This window comes from Bos javanicus, chromosome 3, assembly GCF_032452875.1.
Source record: "Bos javanicus breed banteng chromosome 3, ARS-OSU_banteng_1.0, whole genome shotgun sequence".
Classification (NCBI taxonomy): Eukaryota; Metazoa; Chordata; class Mammalia; order Artiodactyla; family Bovidae; genus Bos; species Bos javanicus.
The window spans coordinates 151,684-165,198 of NC_083870.1; the positions used below are offsets into that span (position 1 = coordinate 151,684).

Below are 13,515 nucleotides of genomic sequence, written 5' to 3' on the forward strand. Positions count from 1 at the left end.
TCATGAGGTATATGTACATGGCCAAAATCAGCTATATATCTGTTTTTCCTAATTTACAAATATGATTAATTTACAAATGTGCTTAATTTACAGATAGAATATTATATTTTATAGTCAAACAAAAGGATAACAAGCAAAGTATCAGATTAGATCAGATCAGTCACTCAGTTGTGTCCGACTCTTTGCGACCCCATGAATCGCAGCACGCCAGGCCTCCCTGTCCATCACCAACTCCCGGAGTTCACTCAGACTCACATCCATCAAGTCAGTGATGCCATCCAGCCATCTCATCCTCTGGCGTCCCCTTCTCCTCCTGCCCCCAATCCCTCCCAGCATCAGAGTCTTTTCCAATGAGTCAACTCTTAGCATGAGGTGGCCAAAGTACTGGAGTTTCAGCTTTAGCATCATTCCTTCCAAAGAAATCCCAGGGCTGATCTCCTTCAGAATGGACTGGTTGGACCTCCTTGTAGTCCAAGGGACTCTCAAGAGTCTTCTCCAACACCACAGTTCAAAAGCATCAATTCTTCAGCGCTCAGCCTTCTTCAACAGTCCAACTCTCACATCCATACATGACCACAGGAAAAACCATAGCCTTGACTAGATGAACCTTTGTTGGCAAAGTAATGTCTCTGCTTTTGAATATGCTATCTAGGTTGGTCATAACTTTCCTTCCAAGGAATAAGCGTCTTTTAATTTCATGGCTGCAGTCACCATCTGTAGTGATTTTGGAGCCCAGAAAAATAAAGTCTGACACTCTTTCCACTGTTTCCCCATCTATTTCCCATGAAGTGGTGGGAACGGATGCCATATCTTCATTTTCTGAATGTTGAGCTTTAAGCCAACTTTTTCACTCTCCTCTTTCACTTTCATCAAGAGGCTTTTGAGTTCCTCTTCACTTTCTGCCATAAGGGTGGTGTCATCTGCATATCTGAGGTTATTGATATTTCTCCCAGCAATCTTGATTCCAGCTTGTGTTTCTTCCAGTCCAGCGTTTCTCATGATGTACTCTGCATATAAGTTAAATAAACAGGGTGACAATATACAGCCTTGATGTACTCCTCTTTCTATTTGGAACCAGTTTGTTGTTCATGTCCAGTTCTAACTGTTGCTTCCTGACCTGCATACAGATTTCTCAAGAGGCAGGTCAGGTGGTCTGGTATTCCCATCTCTTTCAGAATTTTCCACAGTTTATTGTGATCCACACAATCAAAGGCTTTGGCATAGTCAATAAAGCAGAAATAGATGCTTTTCTGGAAAGTATAATTACCTCTATTTTTTCAAAAGGTATCACCTCAAACTGTAAAAATATTTGTTTTTTACATTCAGTAAGGCATTTGAGGTTAATAGTAGGTTTCACTTGAATTTTAGTCTTATACAGTGTCTTACTCACTTACATAAATTGGCTTCTTTCTAAGCGATGTACTCAGTCTGTTCAACTCTTCCTAATAATCAGTCATCCTGAAAATGTTTGCTCCTTTCTGTTCCTATATCACATGTCTTAATATCTCAGGCTGGCTTTTCTCTCTTCCATTCCTCTTTTTTTTTTACCTCCTCCTCCTCCTAGTCACTGCTGTAAAGTAATGTAAGACCAGCTCTAATAATATGCTCATAACTATTATGCCTTTGAACAAACCAGTACATTTCCACTGGCAGAAGTTCAAGAGGCATAGACTAGGGAGAACTACTGAGAATTAATCATTCCACTAAATCACACCAAAATTCTCTACCTCAACTATATAAAACACAAGACCTTAGTATTTACAATATTTTATTTCATTTACTCCAAACTTCAGAACCAATATATTCACAATTTTTTTTCAAATCTGTAATGCTCCTCTCCTTATTTTTCATTTTCAGTGAAATTGTCATTTGAATCTGTGTACATAAAGTAGGGTTTGGAAGAGAAAAACTGCAAATCTATCTAGTGTATGAGAATCATCATCAATGGCCACAAAATGACATTTAAATATGTAACAACTGAATAGTGAAGAGAGGATATTTGTAGTGGTCAAATAAGCCATCTCATTCAACTAACAATTACATTTTAGGCTTTTAAAATAATTCCCAATAATTTAAAAGAATGCTCTATTCTAATTTCTCCCCTAAATTATATTCTTCTGATTTAGTGGGAAACACTGTAAGTTATATATTCAATCACAGATTATTCTGTACTTAATACTTGACTTACTGCATGAATTGATCAATTAACTTATATCATCTCAGCGTTTTTCCCTTGTGATTTGTCTAAAATCCTACCTCTGAGATTCTTTATCAGATAGCAGGTCAAATCATATTTGAAAAAGACAATGTAAATGCCATTTTGGTAAGTGAGTTTGCAGACTAAAAGTGGAAAATCAATGAAATGATTATGAATTACCAAGAAAATTTTAAAAAAAGCTTTTAAAATGCAGATTGTTTTGTCTTACCAATACTTGAATATTTCAGGCAAATTGAAAATTATTTTTAAAATTTTAATCTTGAAAATGCACTCAGTCTAGGCCATTAGAAAGAGAGGGAATATGTGAAAAATACCTGTAAATTAATTTGCATTTTAAAATATAAAAACTGTTTAATGCATGACTCAAAACTATAATCTATATTCCTGAACACCTTGAAAGCATTTTCCCTATTTTCAGTTATTTCTATGGAAAATAAGAAAGCGTGACTCATATGTCTACAAGCATCATTTTCATATTTTAAAAAATTAATAATTATATAAACAGAAGATATTCTTTAAAATACTGACCTATTTGGAAAATGAAGCAAAATATTGTCTCCTTCATCTCATTGTACTATTTTCTAACTTGTTGGCATGAGTATGCCACATCCTTTTTTGTATTTCAGTTTAGGCATCAATAAGCAATGGGAGTTAAACTATATATTTAAGGATTTCTGCTGGACCCTAACTCCTTGTCCATGGTTCCGACATAAATTTTTCAGGAGTCAATAGCTGGATGTTGATGACTATTATTTTCCAAACAAATCAGAATAAATTTACAACACCCCTCCAGGTTATTGTCTCTAATTTCCTTTAAAATTAACTGATCCAGTCTCAGAAAGAAACACAACTCCTCCAGCTTTCCTTTTCCTTGGATCCTTTATAGCCTGATATTTTAAATTCCCTTTCTCCGATCCAGGTATATAGAAGGCTCCATCATCTGTAGTTCAAACTTAAGTACTCTTCTCTGGAATCCCTAATGATTCCCTGAAGTAGTGAACCTGGACTAGCAGTTTCAAACGAATCTTTGCTCAGTACTACCACAGTGTACTAAACTCTGTGAAATCTACTACTTCCAGGTAGAGTTCACTAACTACAGCCCACAATGCTATGGTTACTCAAATATTCTAAGTCTTGTGGTTCTTAGAACTATCTACTTTGTTTCGTTTTTTTTTTTTCTAATTATTACCAGATACTGTTAAGTGCTTTAGCTTATCTCTCTAAAACAATCTTATCTTGGTGAGAGTTAGGGCCAGGGTCTCATTTTCTCCCTAACCTGGACATAATGAAAAACAAAACCAAACAAAATTTATGCCATTCAAATCTATGTTGAATAGTGAATGTTTGACTTTGGAACAGATTATATAAACTTTCTGAGCCATCTTACTTATTTAGTCTCTAAAGAAAGGAAAATAAAACTCATCTCTTTTGGATGTGGGAAAAGTTATTAACCAGTTATCAATTACTATGTGTCAGGAATTGTGCTAGGTGGAAAAAAGACTAAAATCATTTAGGAGACTTTATTGAAATTCTCATTTAGTAATTTAGTTATCCAGTTCTCCCATAATAAGATTGTGACTGGATAATGACAAATTATGAAGGATTTGATAAATTAGATTATACAATGCATTCCTCATTTAATCAATTATATGGCACTGTGTCTCATCATGAATTAAATTATTAATTCTGTTAGTTTTCCCATTATATTCTCACTCTATACTTTGATTATTTTAAGTATTCAGTATGCATTTGCCAAATAAATTTTATTTCAATATTTGATAGAATGAAATGAAAATTCACTTTAATTACATGTCATTATCATAATTATTTTGTCATGTATTTAAGAGACATAAAAACATAGAATGCTTATAATAAAATTTACTTCAGAATGATAGAGACTCAGAAAGATCACCTTAGAATTGCTCTATAATTTTGCTAGTATTCTATTAGAAAAAATCATTTGAAGGTCACATAAATCCATCCCTGTAACCTCCCCCGACTTCTCACTCCCTTGGCTTACTGTGGAGACTAGACCCTTAAGAGTAGTCTTATATATTAAAACTCAGTCACTTGCCCTAAAACCCTGGTTGTCTCCAACCTAGGTGGTCTCCAAAATGTATAGAACTAAATCTGACCATGCTCTATTAGCCACTCTTTCATTTATTCTGAATATTCACTCAGATCATCTTCATTAACGTCCTATTTTAATAGACAGGCCTGTCTTGGTCAAATGTAATAGAATAAGTGGTGTTTTTAAATACAGGAGTGAGAAACTCAAGCTACAAATATGGCACATTCAGGCAATTAATAGAAAGTAAGAGCAGAGTGATTTAACATACTTTGCACTTCTTGAGTTTTTCCTTAACAGATTTTCTGTATCCTTTACTGAAATATAAGTCACTGACTTTCTGCTTTACTAGCTTCCCTTTAACATTCCCAAAGTTATGAAAAAATGTTTATCACTGTCATTTTTATTACTTTATGCAACTGACATAGGAAGGGTAAGTTATCACACATGAGCTGTACAAAAAATATGTAGCCATGAAAGAGATGATAGAGCAATAGTTTCAAAAGTTGACTGTATGAAAATGTGGTTCAAGTTTTAATGATCACTAGCCAAGAAGCAAATGATCATTAAGTTATATTTTAAAAATTCTCAAAACATATTGATCTAGCAACAGTGATTAATTGTGGATTGATTAAAGAAAAGTTAATTCATATCCAACTCACCAGATACTTGGCTTAAATCTCAGGTACATGTAATATTTCACAGTACAATAATGTACATTAACCAGTAAATTCTATGACTATATAGTAATATGTCTCATTATACAAATAATTCTGTAGAAATCTGAAAATAGAACTTACCTGCTTTCTAAGGTAAGGTGTCCAACTTTTTTCTTAAGCAAATTCAAAAGGCTTTTCGTTTTATTTTAATATTTAAGAGAACAAAATGGTGCCATCATTTATGCTGGCAACTATTCTTTATTTCTCTTTAAATAACACGTATTACATTCTGTGCTGAACTAAAAAGCAAAGACAACACATGGCTCCTAGCTGATTTCTAAACCACTTTACCAGGGAGATATTTAACTTGCAGACATTTATTGCAATATCTCTGTGAGTCTGGAAATTCCCTTTGGGATAATGTGACCAAAGTGAAGTTGAACTTTTCTGAACATTATTCAAAGACCTAAAAATAATTATATTGACCAAGTCATATTTTCCCTATGTGTATATGGAAACTAAGTACAAATCAGCTTCTATTTTATTATGGGGACAATTGTGAGAAAACTCTAATGACCTGGAAAGAAAGCTCATAATACCCACACCTCAGAAAGGAGAGGCAAAGAAAGAGAAGGAAACTCTGAGTTGCAGGTAAAAGGAAAACATTGATACTGCTTCAATTCAGTTTGTGGAGGGCGCTGGCTATTCCAGCATGCATCTCCTATAGTCTATTAATAATAAAACCACTTTGAAAAGTTACCACAACCTGTTGTCCATTCTTCCTCAATGTCTTTCACTGTTGATTTTTCTGTCCACAGTTCACCCAAATAGCTCCCTTATATACCTCATCCCTGTAATGGAAGGTAATGCCAAGTCTTTTTGTGGTTACTTACCTTTTTCTTATTTCTTAGTAACATTTTGAGACAATATTTTCTCTTCTCTGACAGTGTTTTATTCAAGCTCCAGAGACCATATTTCTCAAATGTTTACATTTTTAACAATGGCACTTTAACAATTTTAAGTGCACAATTCAGTGGCATTGCTTATATTTACAATATTGTGTAATCACTGTATATTTCAAAACATTTTCATCACTCCAAACAGAAACATCGTACCCATCAAGTAATAACTCCTAATCTTCCTTTCCCTCTGCCACTGATATCTTTTAATGTACTCTGCCCCGTGAATCTTCTTCTTATAGTTCATGTAAGTGAAATCATGCAATGTTTTTTCTCCTATCCTTTTCTTTTTTTAATTACTTAGTTACTTCGGCTGTATCAGGTCTCAGCTGTGGCACAGGGATCTGTCATTGAGCTGCCTGGGCTTTTCAGTGCAGTGGGGGGTGTCAGTTGCTCCTCCACAGGTGGGATCTTAGTTTCCAACGAGGGATTGAACCTGTGTTCCCTGTTTTGCAAGGTGTATTCTTAACCACTGAACCACCAAGGAAGTCCCCTTCCCTTTTTTTCTACATTGCAATTTAATCTTGATTTCTCACAAAATTCTTTCTTTTTTTACAATCTCTTTCTTGAGTCCAACCAACTCTTTTTTGGCATAATCTCTTTTTTCTATTCATGTTTTATTTTATATTTATGACATATTTTTAATATTTCCAAATAATTATTTAAGGAGATTCAGAGTGTTACAGTTTTTGTCTGTTCTCTCTGAGTGTGTCTTTGTGTACATGTGATGTTATTACAGGGACATATTCATTGTTTGGAATGTTTTGACACGTTTTATGCTTTCCCCGCCCCCCTCCCTTTATAGTAGCATTGTATGGATACAGGTTTTTTCTTTCTTTCTTTTTTTTTTTTTTTTTTTGATAACTTAGTGGAGTAAACTTGGGTTTTGTATGGTTTACAAGAATTCTAGTTTAGTGCTGTTTTCTTCTGTAGTGTAGTGAAATGAAGTATATGTGAATACACATACAGATATACATATACTCACACATACATACATGCATGCATGTGTATGAATGTATCTATTTTGTTTTTGTTCAGTTGCTAAGTCGTATCTGACTCTTGGAGACCCCATGGACTGCAGCATGCCAGGCTTCCCTGTTCTTCACTATCCCTCAGAATTTGCTCAAATTCGTGTCCAGTGAGTCAGTGATGCCATCCAACCATCTCATCCTCAGCCAGTCTCTTCTTTTGCCTTCAATCTTTCCCAGCATCAGGGTCTTTTTCAATGCGTCGGCTCTTCACACCATGCGGCCAGAGTACAAGAGTTTCAGCTTCATTATCAGCATATACCTAAATCTATATATATATCCTTCTTTATGTAAAATGCATGGTTGTTGAGAGATTTTGATTATCACTTTTTGTGTGTATGTTTCCTTTATCTTGTTTCTGGAAGATCCTTAACACAATTTACTCATTTTGCTTCTCTTAACATTTATAACTCTATTGTCATCCTTTTCCTTTCCTCCTTTGTCTTAGAAAGAAATTTCCCTGAAGTTTGCACCTCAAACCCTATACAATCGCTAGCCTTTTTCTTTCAGCCATTGCTACTTCCTATCAGACTTTTGACCTGCTTTCAATTACTGGTTATGTGAGTAGAACTTTATTATTTATTATACCTGTTTTGTCCCACTAATAAGATCTCCACTTTCCTTTTCTCTTTTCTAAACTGTGTCTTCAGATTTCTTCATTCCACACACTTAGAATTATGGTAATTTGAGACCCAGAGGTTTTTGCACTCCTTATGAGTATTTATTTACTTACAGGTAAATTTCACTTCATGTGGTTATCTTTCCCACAGTGATACAAAAAGTATGGTTTATTCATTTGATTCCCCTCATCTGAAAAGTTTTTGGGAGGATGGGTGGGAAGATTAAATTTTAGGTCCTAACGGTATCTTAAGGCCTTTTAATAGACCTTGCCAGAAGAATGCTTTATCTATTTTAATTTTGTTGATATCAGTATGCTATACCATATAACTTATTTTGATTATCACCTAGATTATATCTCATATAGTAATTTTTGCTATGGTAGTCTATATTATTCCTTTGTAATGTTTTAAAGGCATGATTTTAGAGTTTTAAATGGATTGCCTTATTTATTCTTGTATTTCGTAGTAACCAATAAATGATAATTTTATTATTAAAATTGTGTTTTACTTATGGGCTAAGACAGTCAATTTTTAAAATTTCTTAAGAAAGATTGGAAAAAATTCTATTCTTTATTAGTAGATTTCTGTAATATAATGCAATTGTGTTATTTGGGATTATAACAGAAACACAATCACACACACACACACATATATATATCATATATTGTTTTTAGTTTGAATTTAGAGTCTGTTTATTTCTCCTCTCATCTCCTATAATTTTTGGCTTATGAATATTTTTGCTTTGTCATTGAATTATATGTATATATGTCAATAACATTGTAACTTCATTATACATTCTTGTTTTTGTAATACATTAATAGTATTTGCTTCTGTAAGGATTTTAATACTTATACTAATATCTGCACATATTATTAACCATGTTTTTGTGTATTTACTTCTTATAAAATTAATTGAGATGAAGTGTTAACATTCTTCATTACCTAAACTATGTGATTATGTAAGTGACCAAGAGCCAACACATCACTCCTAGTTCAAAAATGAAAACTGGAAAAACAAAGATAAAAATCAAAGGTGAATTGCTGCTTGAATGTGATCTAGTAAATTGCCATCTTTGAACACTGGTTTCCTTATTCCTGAAAGAGACATGAAATTACCAACTGACCAAAAAATAAACAAACAAAAAAACACAACCTAAAAACAGAATTATTTTTTATTCTATGGACTTAAATCTAGAAAACAATGTGCTTCCCTGGTGGCTCAGATAATAAATAATTCACCTGTAATGTAGGAGACCCAGGTTCAATCCCTAGGTCAGGAAGATCCCCTGGAGAAGGAATTGGCTACCCACTCCGATACTCTTGCCTGGAGAATCCCTTGGACAGAGGAGCCTGGTGGGCTACAGTCCATGGGGTCACAAAAGAGTCAGACATGACTGAGCGGCCATGCACACACAAACCTGGAAGACAACGTCTCAGTTAGTTCAGAGAAACTGCTCTGAAAAGGGAAGGGAAGAGTCAGAATGTATATGCATTTTGCAACAAAAACCAGGTAGTCAGACCATCAGAAGATTTTCGGAAATTAAAGAAAACCAGAAAGCTCACGTTAACGAATTTAGGGCTTTTCTGAGCCTGGGAAGAGAAGACAGTCTGGGCACCTTGAAATCATCCCTTTGAGTTGCACCTTGACTACTTAGCGCCAGTACCCTGTTCTTTTCTATCCTGTGTTACCTCAGGGTGCAGCTCTGCTTCGATCCAGAGTTCCTCAAGGCTCACCGGCCTGAGCCTGAGCTGGGGGTGCAGGAGCCGTGCTGATGGCTTAGTGGCCTCAGCATCCTCTTCGGTCGACATGACAGATCACATTTTTCCTTCATGGAATAAAATGTTTTCAAAGTTATATTTAAACCATGAACATCTTGCTTTCTATCAGTTTCTGCTACTTTCTCTAAAGCAATCAATGCACCTTAGGTGTGCCTTGGTTTAAATTACAGTGTCACTCTGCCACCTAGTGGACATGCTATTTGCATCACTTGCTGCTGCTGCTAAAGTCGCTTCAACTCTGTGTGACCCCATAGAGGGCAGCCCACCAGGCTCCCCAGTCCCTGGGATTCTCCAGGGAAGAACACTGGAGTGGGTTGCCATTTCCTTCTCCAATGCATGAAAGTGAAAAGTGAAAGTGAAAGACAAATTCATATTCTTTGCTATTAACTTGCAGAGGGATTTTTATGCTACTTGTGGCTCAGAAGGTAAAGGATCCATCTAGAATGTGAGAGATTCTGGGTTCTATTCCTGGATTGGGAAGATACCCTGGAGAAGGGAATGGCAACCCACTCCAGTATTCTTGTGCAGAGAATTCCAGGCACAGAGGAGCCTAGTGGGCTCCACAGTCCACAGGGTTGCAAAGAGTCAACCATGACTGAGCGATTAGCACTTTATACTCTTAGATACCATGAAAAAAATCTACCAATTACTATGTAATTTTGCTGAGAATGAGACCACAAATAGATAATGTAGGGTCAAACTGCGAATGTTGGGGGAAAATAAAACCAACATTTTCTTCCCATGATGTCACACTAGTATTTAAACTGTATATAAACTTAAGGGGAAAAAATAATCTCTTGTGTAATAAGAAATAATACTGGACTGAGATTATCAGATTTACTTTAATTCTTTAATCTTTTCTGAAATATGTGCCAGACTGGAGACCCAGACAGCTCAAAGAAAGATAAATAAAACTGCCTGTGAGCACACTGAGTGACCCTAGACACCAGGGTGCCCATGATGGCCTGCACTTCACACTTGCCATTCTCAGAGGTATCTACACATAGATACATTTGGGAAAAGAAGTGCAAGCAGTAGTTGCTCTGTCGTGTCTGACTCTTCATGACCCCATGGACTATAGCCCACCAGGCTCCTCCATTCATGGAATTCTCCAGGCAAGAATACTGGAGTGAGTAGCCATTCCCTTCTCCAGGGGATCTTCCCAATCTAGGGATAGAAGCCAGGTCTCCTGCATTGCAGGTCAAATCTTCACCATCTGAGCCACCAGGGATCTATCTAAAATTATGTATTTACATGTCATACTGAATTTAGGAGGCTATTTTGAATTGAATTTCTTACTTTTTTTACGTATGCTTTACCTACATACACTTATAGGAATAATCTCTTCAGTTATGTGCTGTGCTCAGTCACTCAGTCATGTCCAACTCTTTGTGACCCCATGGACTACAGCCCACCAAGCTCTTCTGTCCATGGGAATTCTCCAGGCAAAAATACTGGAGTGAGTTGCCATTCCCTCCTCCAGAGGATCTTCCCAATCCAGGGATCAAACCTGGGTCTTCTGCATTGCAGGAGGATTCTTAACCATCTGAGTCACCAGGGAAGCCTCGCCTCAGTTATAGACAAAGATTAATAAAGTTTGTATTGAACTCAATCCTTATATGTTAAGGTGGTTAGAATGTACTATTTAATTATAGATTTTTTATCAGGTGGAGTGGTTAAATCAACATGTTACAGATGTGTAAATTATGGATTTTGAGAATTATACAGATAATTTTAAAACAGTATTTTGAGAACACCAAGCAAAAAGTGATCTTAGTGAAAGCTCTAGGCCAGTGTGAGGACCAGTCACAGAATATGGGAAATGTAGAGAGACATTGTGGAGTTTAATATCTTGTCTGCATTCTTCCTGAAGAGTCTCCCCCTTCCTTTTGTTTACATTAAAGTTTGCGTCTCTAGAGCCCCTTCTTATAAACTGTTAGTGAAACTGGGAAACCCAGAGACTCTGAGTAATTCACACTATTCTGTTTATTGACACTGGAGAAAAAAAAAGAAAATTCTTTTATTGTTGTTGTTCTGAAATTAGCTTCCTGTGGCTTTTAAAAGTTAATTCATTTAAAATTAAGTTTCTCTCCTCAGGATACAGAAAAAAGGACCAGTGTTTCTTTCATATTTTAGCCTTGAAATATTTGAAGACGGTGTTAAGAGGCTCCTTTTGTTTTCCTTTTGTGTTCCAGATGTCTTCAGGCCTTTGGTCGGTTTATCATCTGCTCGAGCTCCCGTATAACACCTCACTGTTTACTACTTCTCATTGTAGGTGCCTGTGTAATTATTGCTAGTTTCTGGGAATCATTGACTCCTCTGCAGTGAGATGCTGTCAAGAACATAATGTTTGTTTCTGAATCAAAATGAAAATGGGAGTTACTTCTTTCTGTTTACATCAACTACTAATGGAACCACATTGAATGCCATGATTATAATATTGAAACTGAGTCAATTTCATTCCCATTGTCGACACTGTTTTACAACCACAACCTCTTCATTACCACATACTTGTCCTGTGGGCATAGAACTCTATTTCAACTCTATTCAGCAATCAGCACTAATTCTAATTGCATTGTTTACATGATTTAGATTCTCTGGTCCTCTGATCGTATCTCACACTTTTTGTTGTTGTTCAGTCTCACAGTCAGGTAAGACTCTTTGCAACCCCATGTCCATGCAGCATGCCAAGCTTCTCTGTCCCTCACCATCTCCCAAAGTTTGCCCTGCATAAACTCTACTTCTAATTGAAAACAATTTAAACATTCAAACTCCTACCTTGGTTCAGACTGTCTTCTCTGCTTAAAATGTCTTTTGTTTTTCTTTCTTATCCCTTCAATTTATCTTAACACTATAGTTTGACTCAAAGTTCAAAGTCCTATTGTGATTTTATTGATCAGGAAATATCTTGGTCGTTATTCAAGTATCTCAACATGTGAGGAACACTCTTAACATGCTTGACAAAAGTTTAATGAAAAATAAATAAGCAAAACACAAAAATATTATGCACAGTGGCAATGCAGAAAAGTGTAGTATTTTTTAAAGCAAATTATTATTTCTCTCACTATATTATAATTATACCATAACAATCCCATTGTTGAACTTCCCAGGTGGCGCTAATGGTAAACAACCCAACTGCCAATCCAAGAGAGACAGGTTTGATCCCTGGGCTGGGAAGATTCCCTGGAGGAGAGCACTGCAACCCACTCTAGAATTCTGCCTGGAGAATCCCATGGACAGAGGAGCCTGGTGGGCTTCAGTCCATACCCTCTCACAGAGTCAGACACCACTAAAGTGACTTAACACGCATGCACCCAGTCACTTTATCATAAGCCATAATTGAGAACAAGCTTAAGTCTCTGCATTGCCACTCAGAGGACATCTGCCTACTGATCTGGAAATACTTTTAGACTTTGAACAATCAAGAAATGCATTCTATTGCATAGGTTGACAAGGTGTGATCTGCAAACCAAATCTGTCTTACTATCTTTTATAAATAAAATTTTATTGGAACAGAGTCATGCCTATTGATTTACGTATTGCCTATGGGTGAATCCAGGCTGCAAGATGCAGAAGTGCGTAGCTGAAATTGAGACTATGTGGCCCACAAAGGCTAAAGTATTTACTGTACAGCTTTTTCCATAAAAATAGTGCTGATTCTTGTTCTATTAAATTAAGTCACTGGAGTTGAGATGTTTATATGTTAAGATATGGCAGCTTCTTAAATAATAAATATACTATACTTCCCATAAACCTAGACTGCAAATTTAAAAATAGAATACCAGCTTTGTTAATGTAAGAATAAAAAAGAATTGTGCTCATATTTGTAATAGTAATGCAAGTTGTATTAAGAAAACCAATGGTTTTTACAGAAAATGAAACACAACACACTGTTAAAGAAAGGATAAAAAACACTGTAATATGATTCATATTGTATAAGTTTTACATCCAAACACATCACTATATCCCTCAGATACAGAGAAAGTGAAAGTCTCTCAGTCCTGTCTGACTCTTTGCGACCCCATGGACTATACAGTCCATGAAATTCTCCAGGCCAGAATACTGGAGTGGGTAGCCTTTCCCTTCTCCAGGGGATCTTCCGATTAGGTAGTTAGAATAGGGAAAAGGAGTCCAGAATGGAGGTGGCTAATAGATAAGGAAGAGAAAACCCCACGAAAATAGAAC

General features: G+C 35.9%; 1 pseudogene; it reads left to right on the forward strand.

Moving 5' to 3' along the window:
* Positions 1 to 13,515, forward strand: part of LOC133236936 (olfactory receptor 5D13-like) — a 99,844-nt pseudogene that overhangs the window by 72,200 nt on the left and 14,129 nt on the right.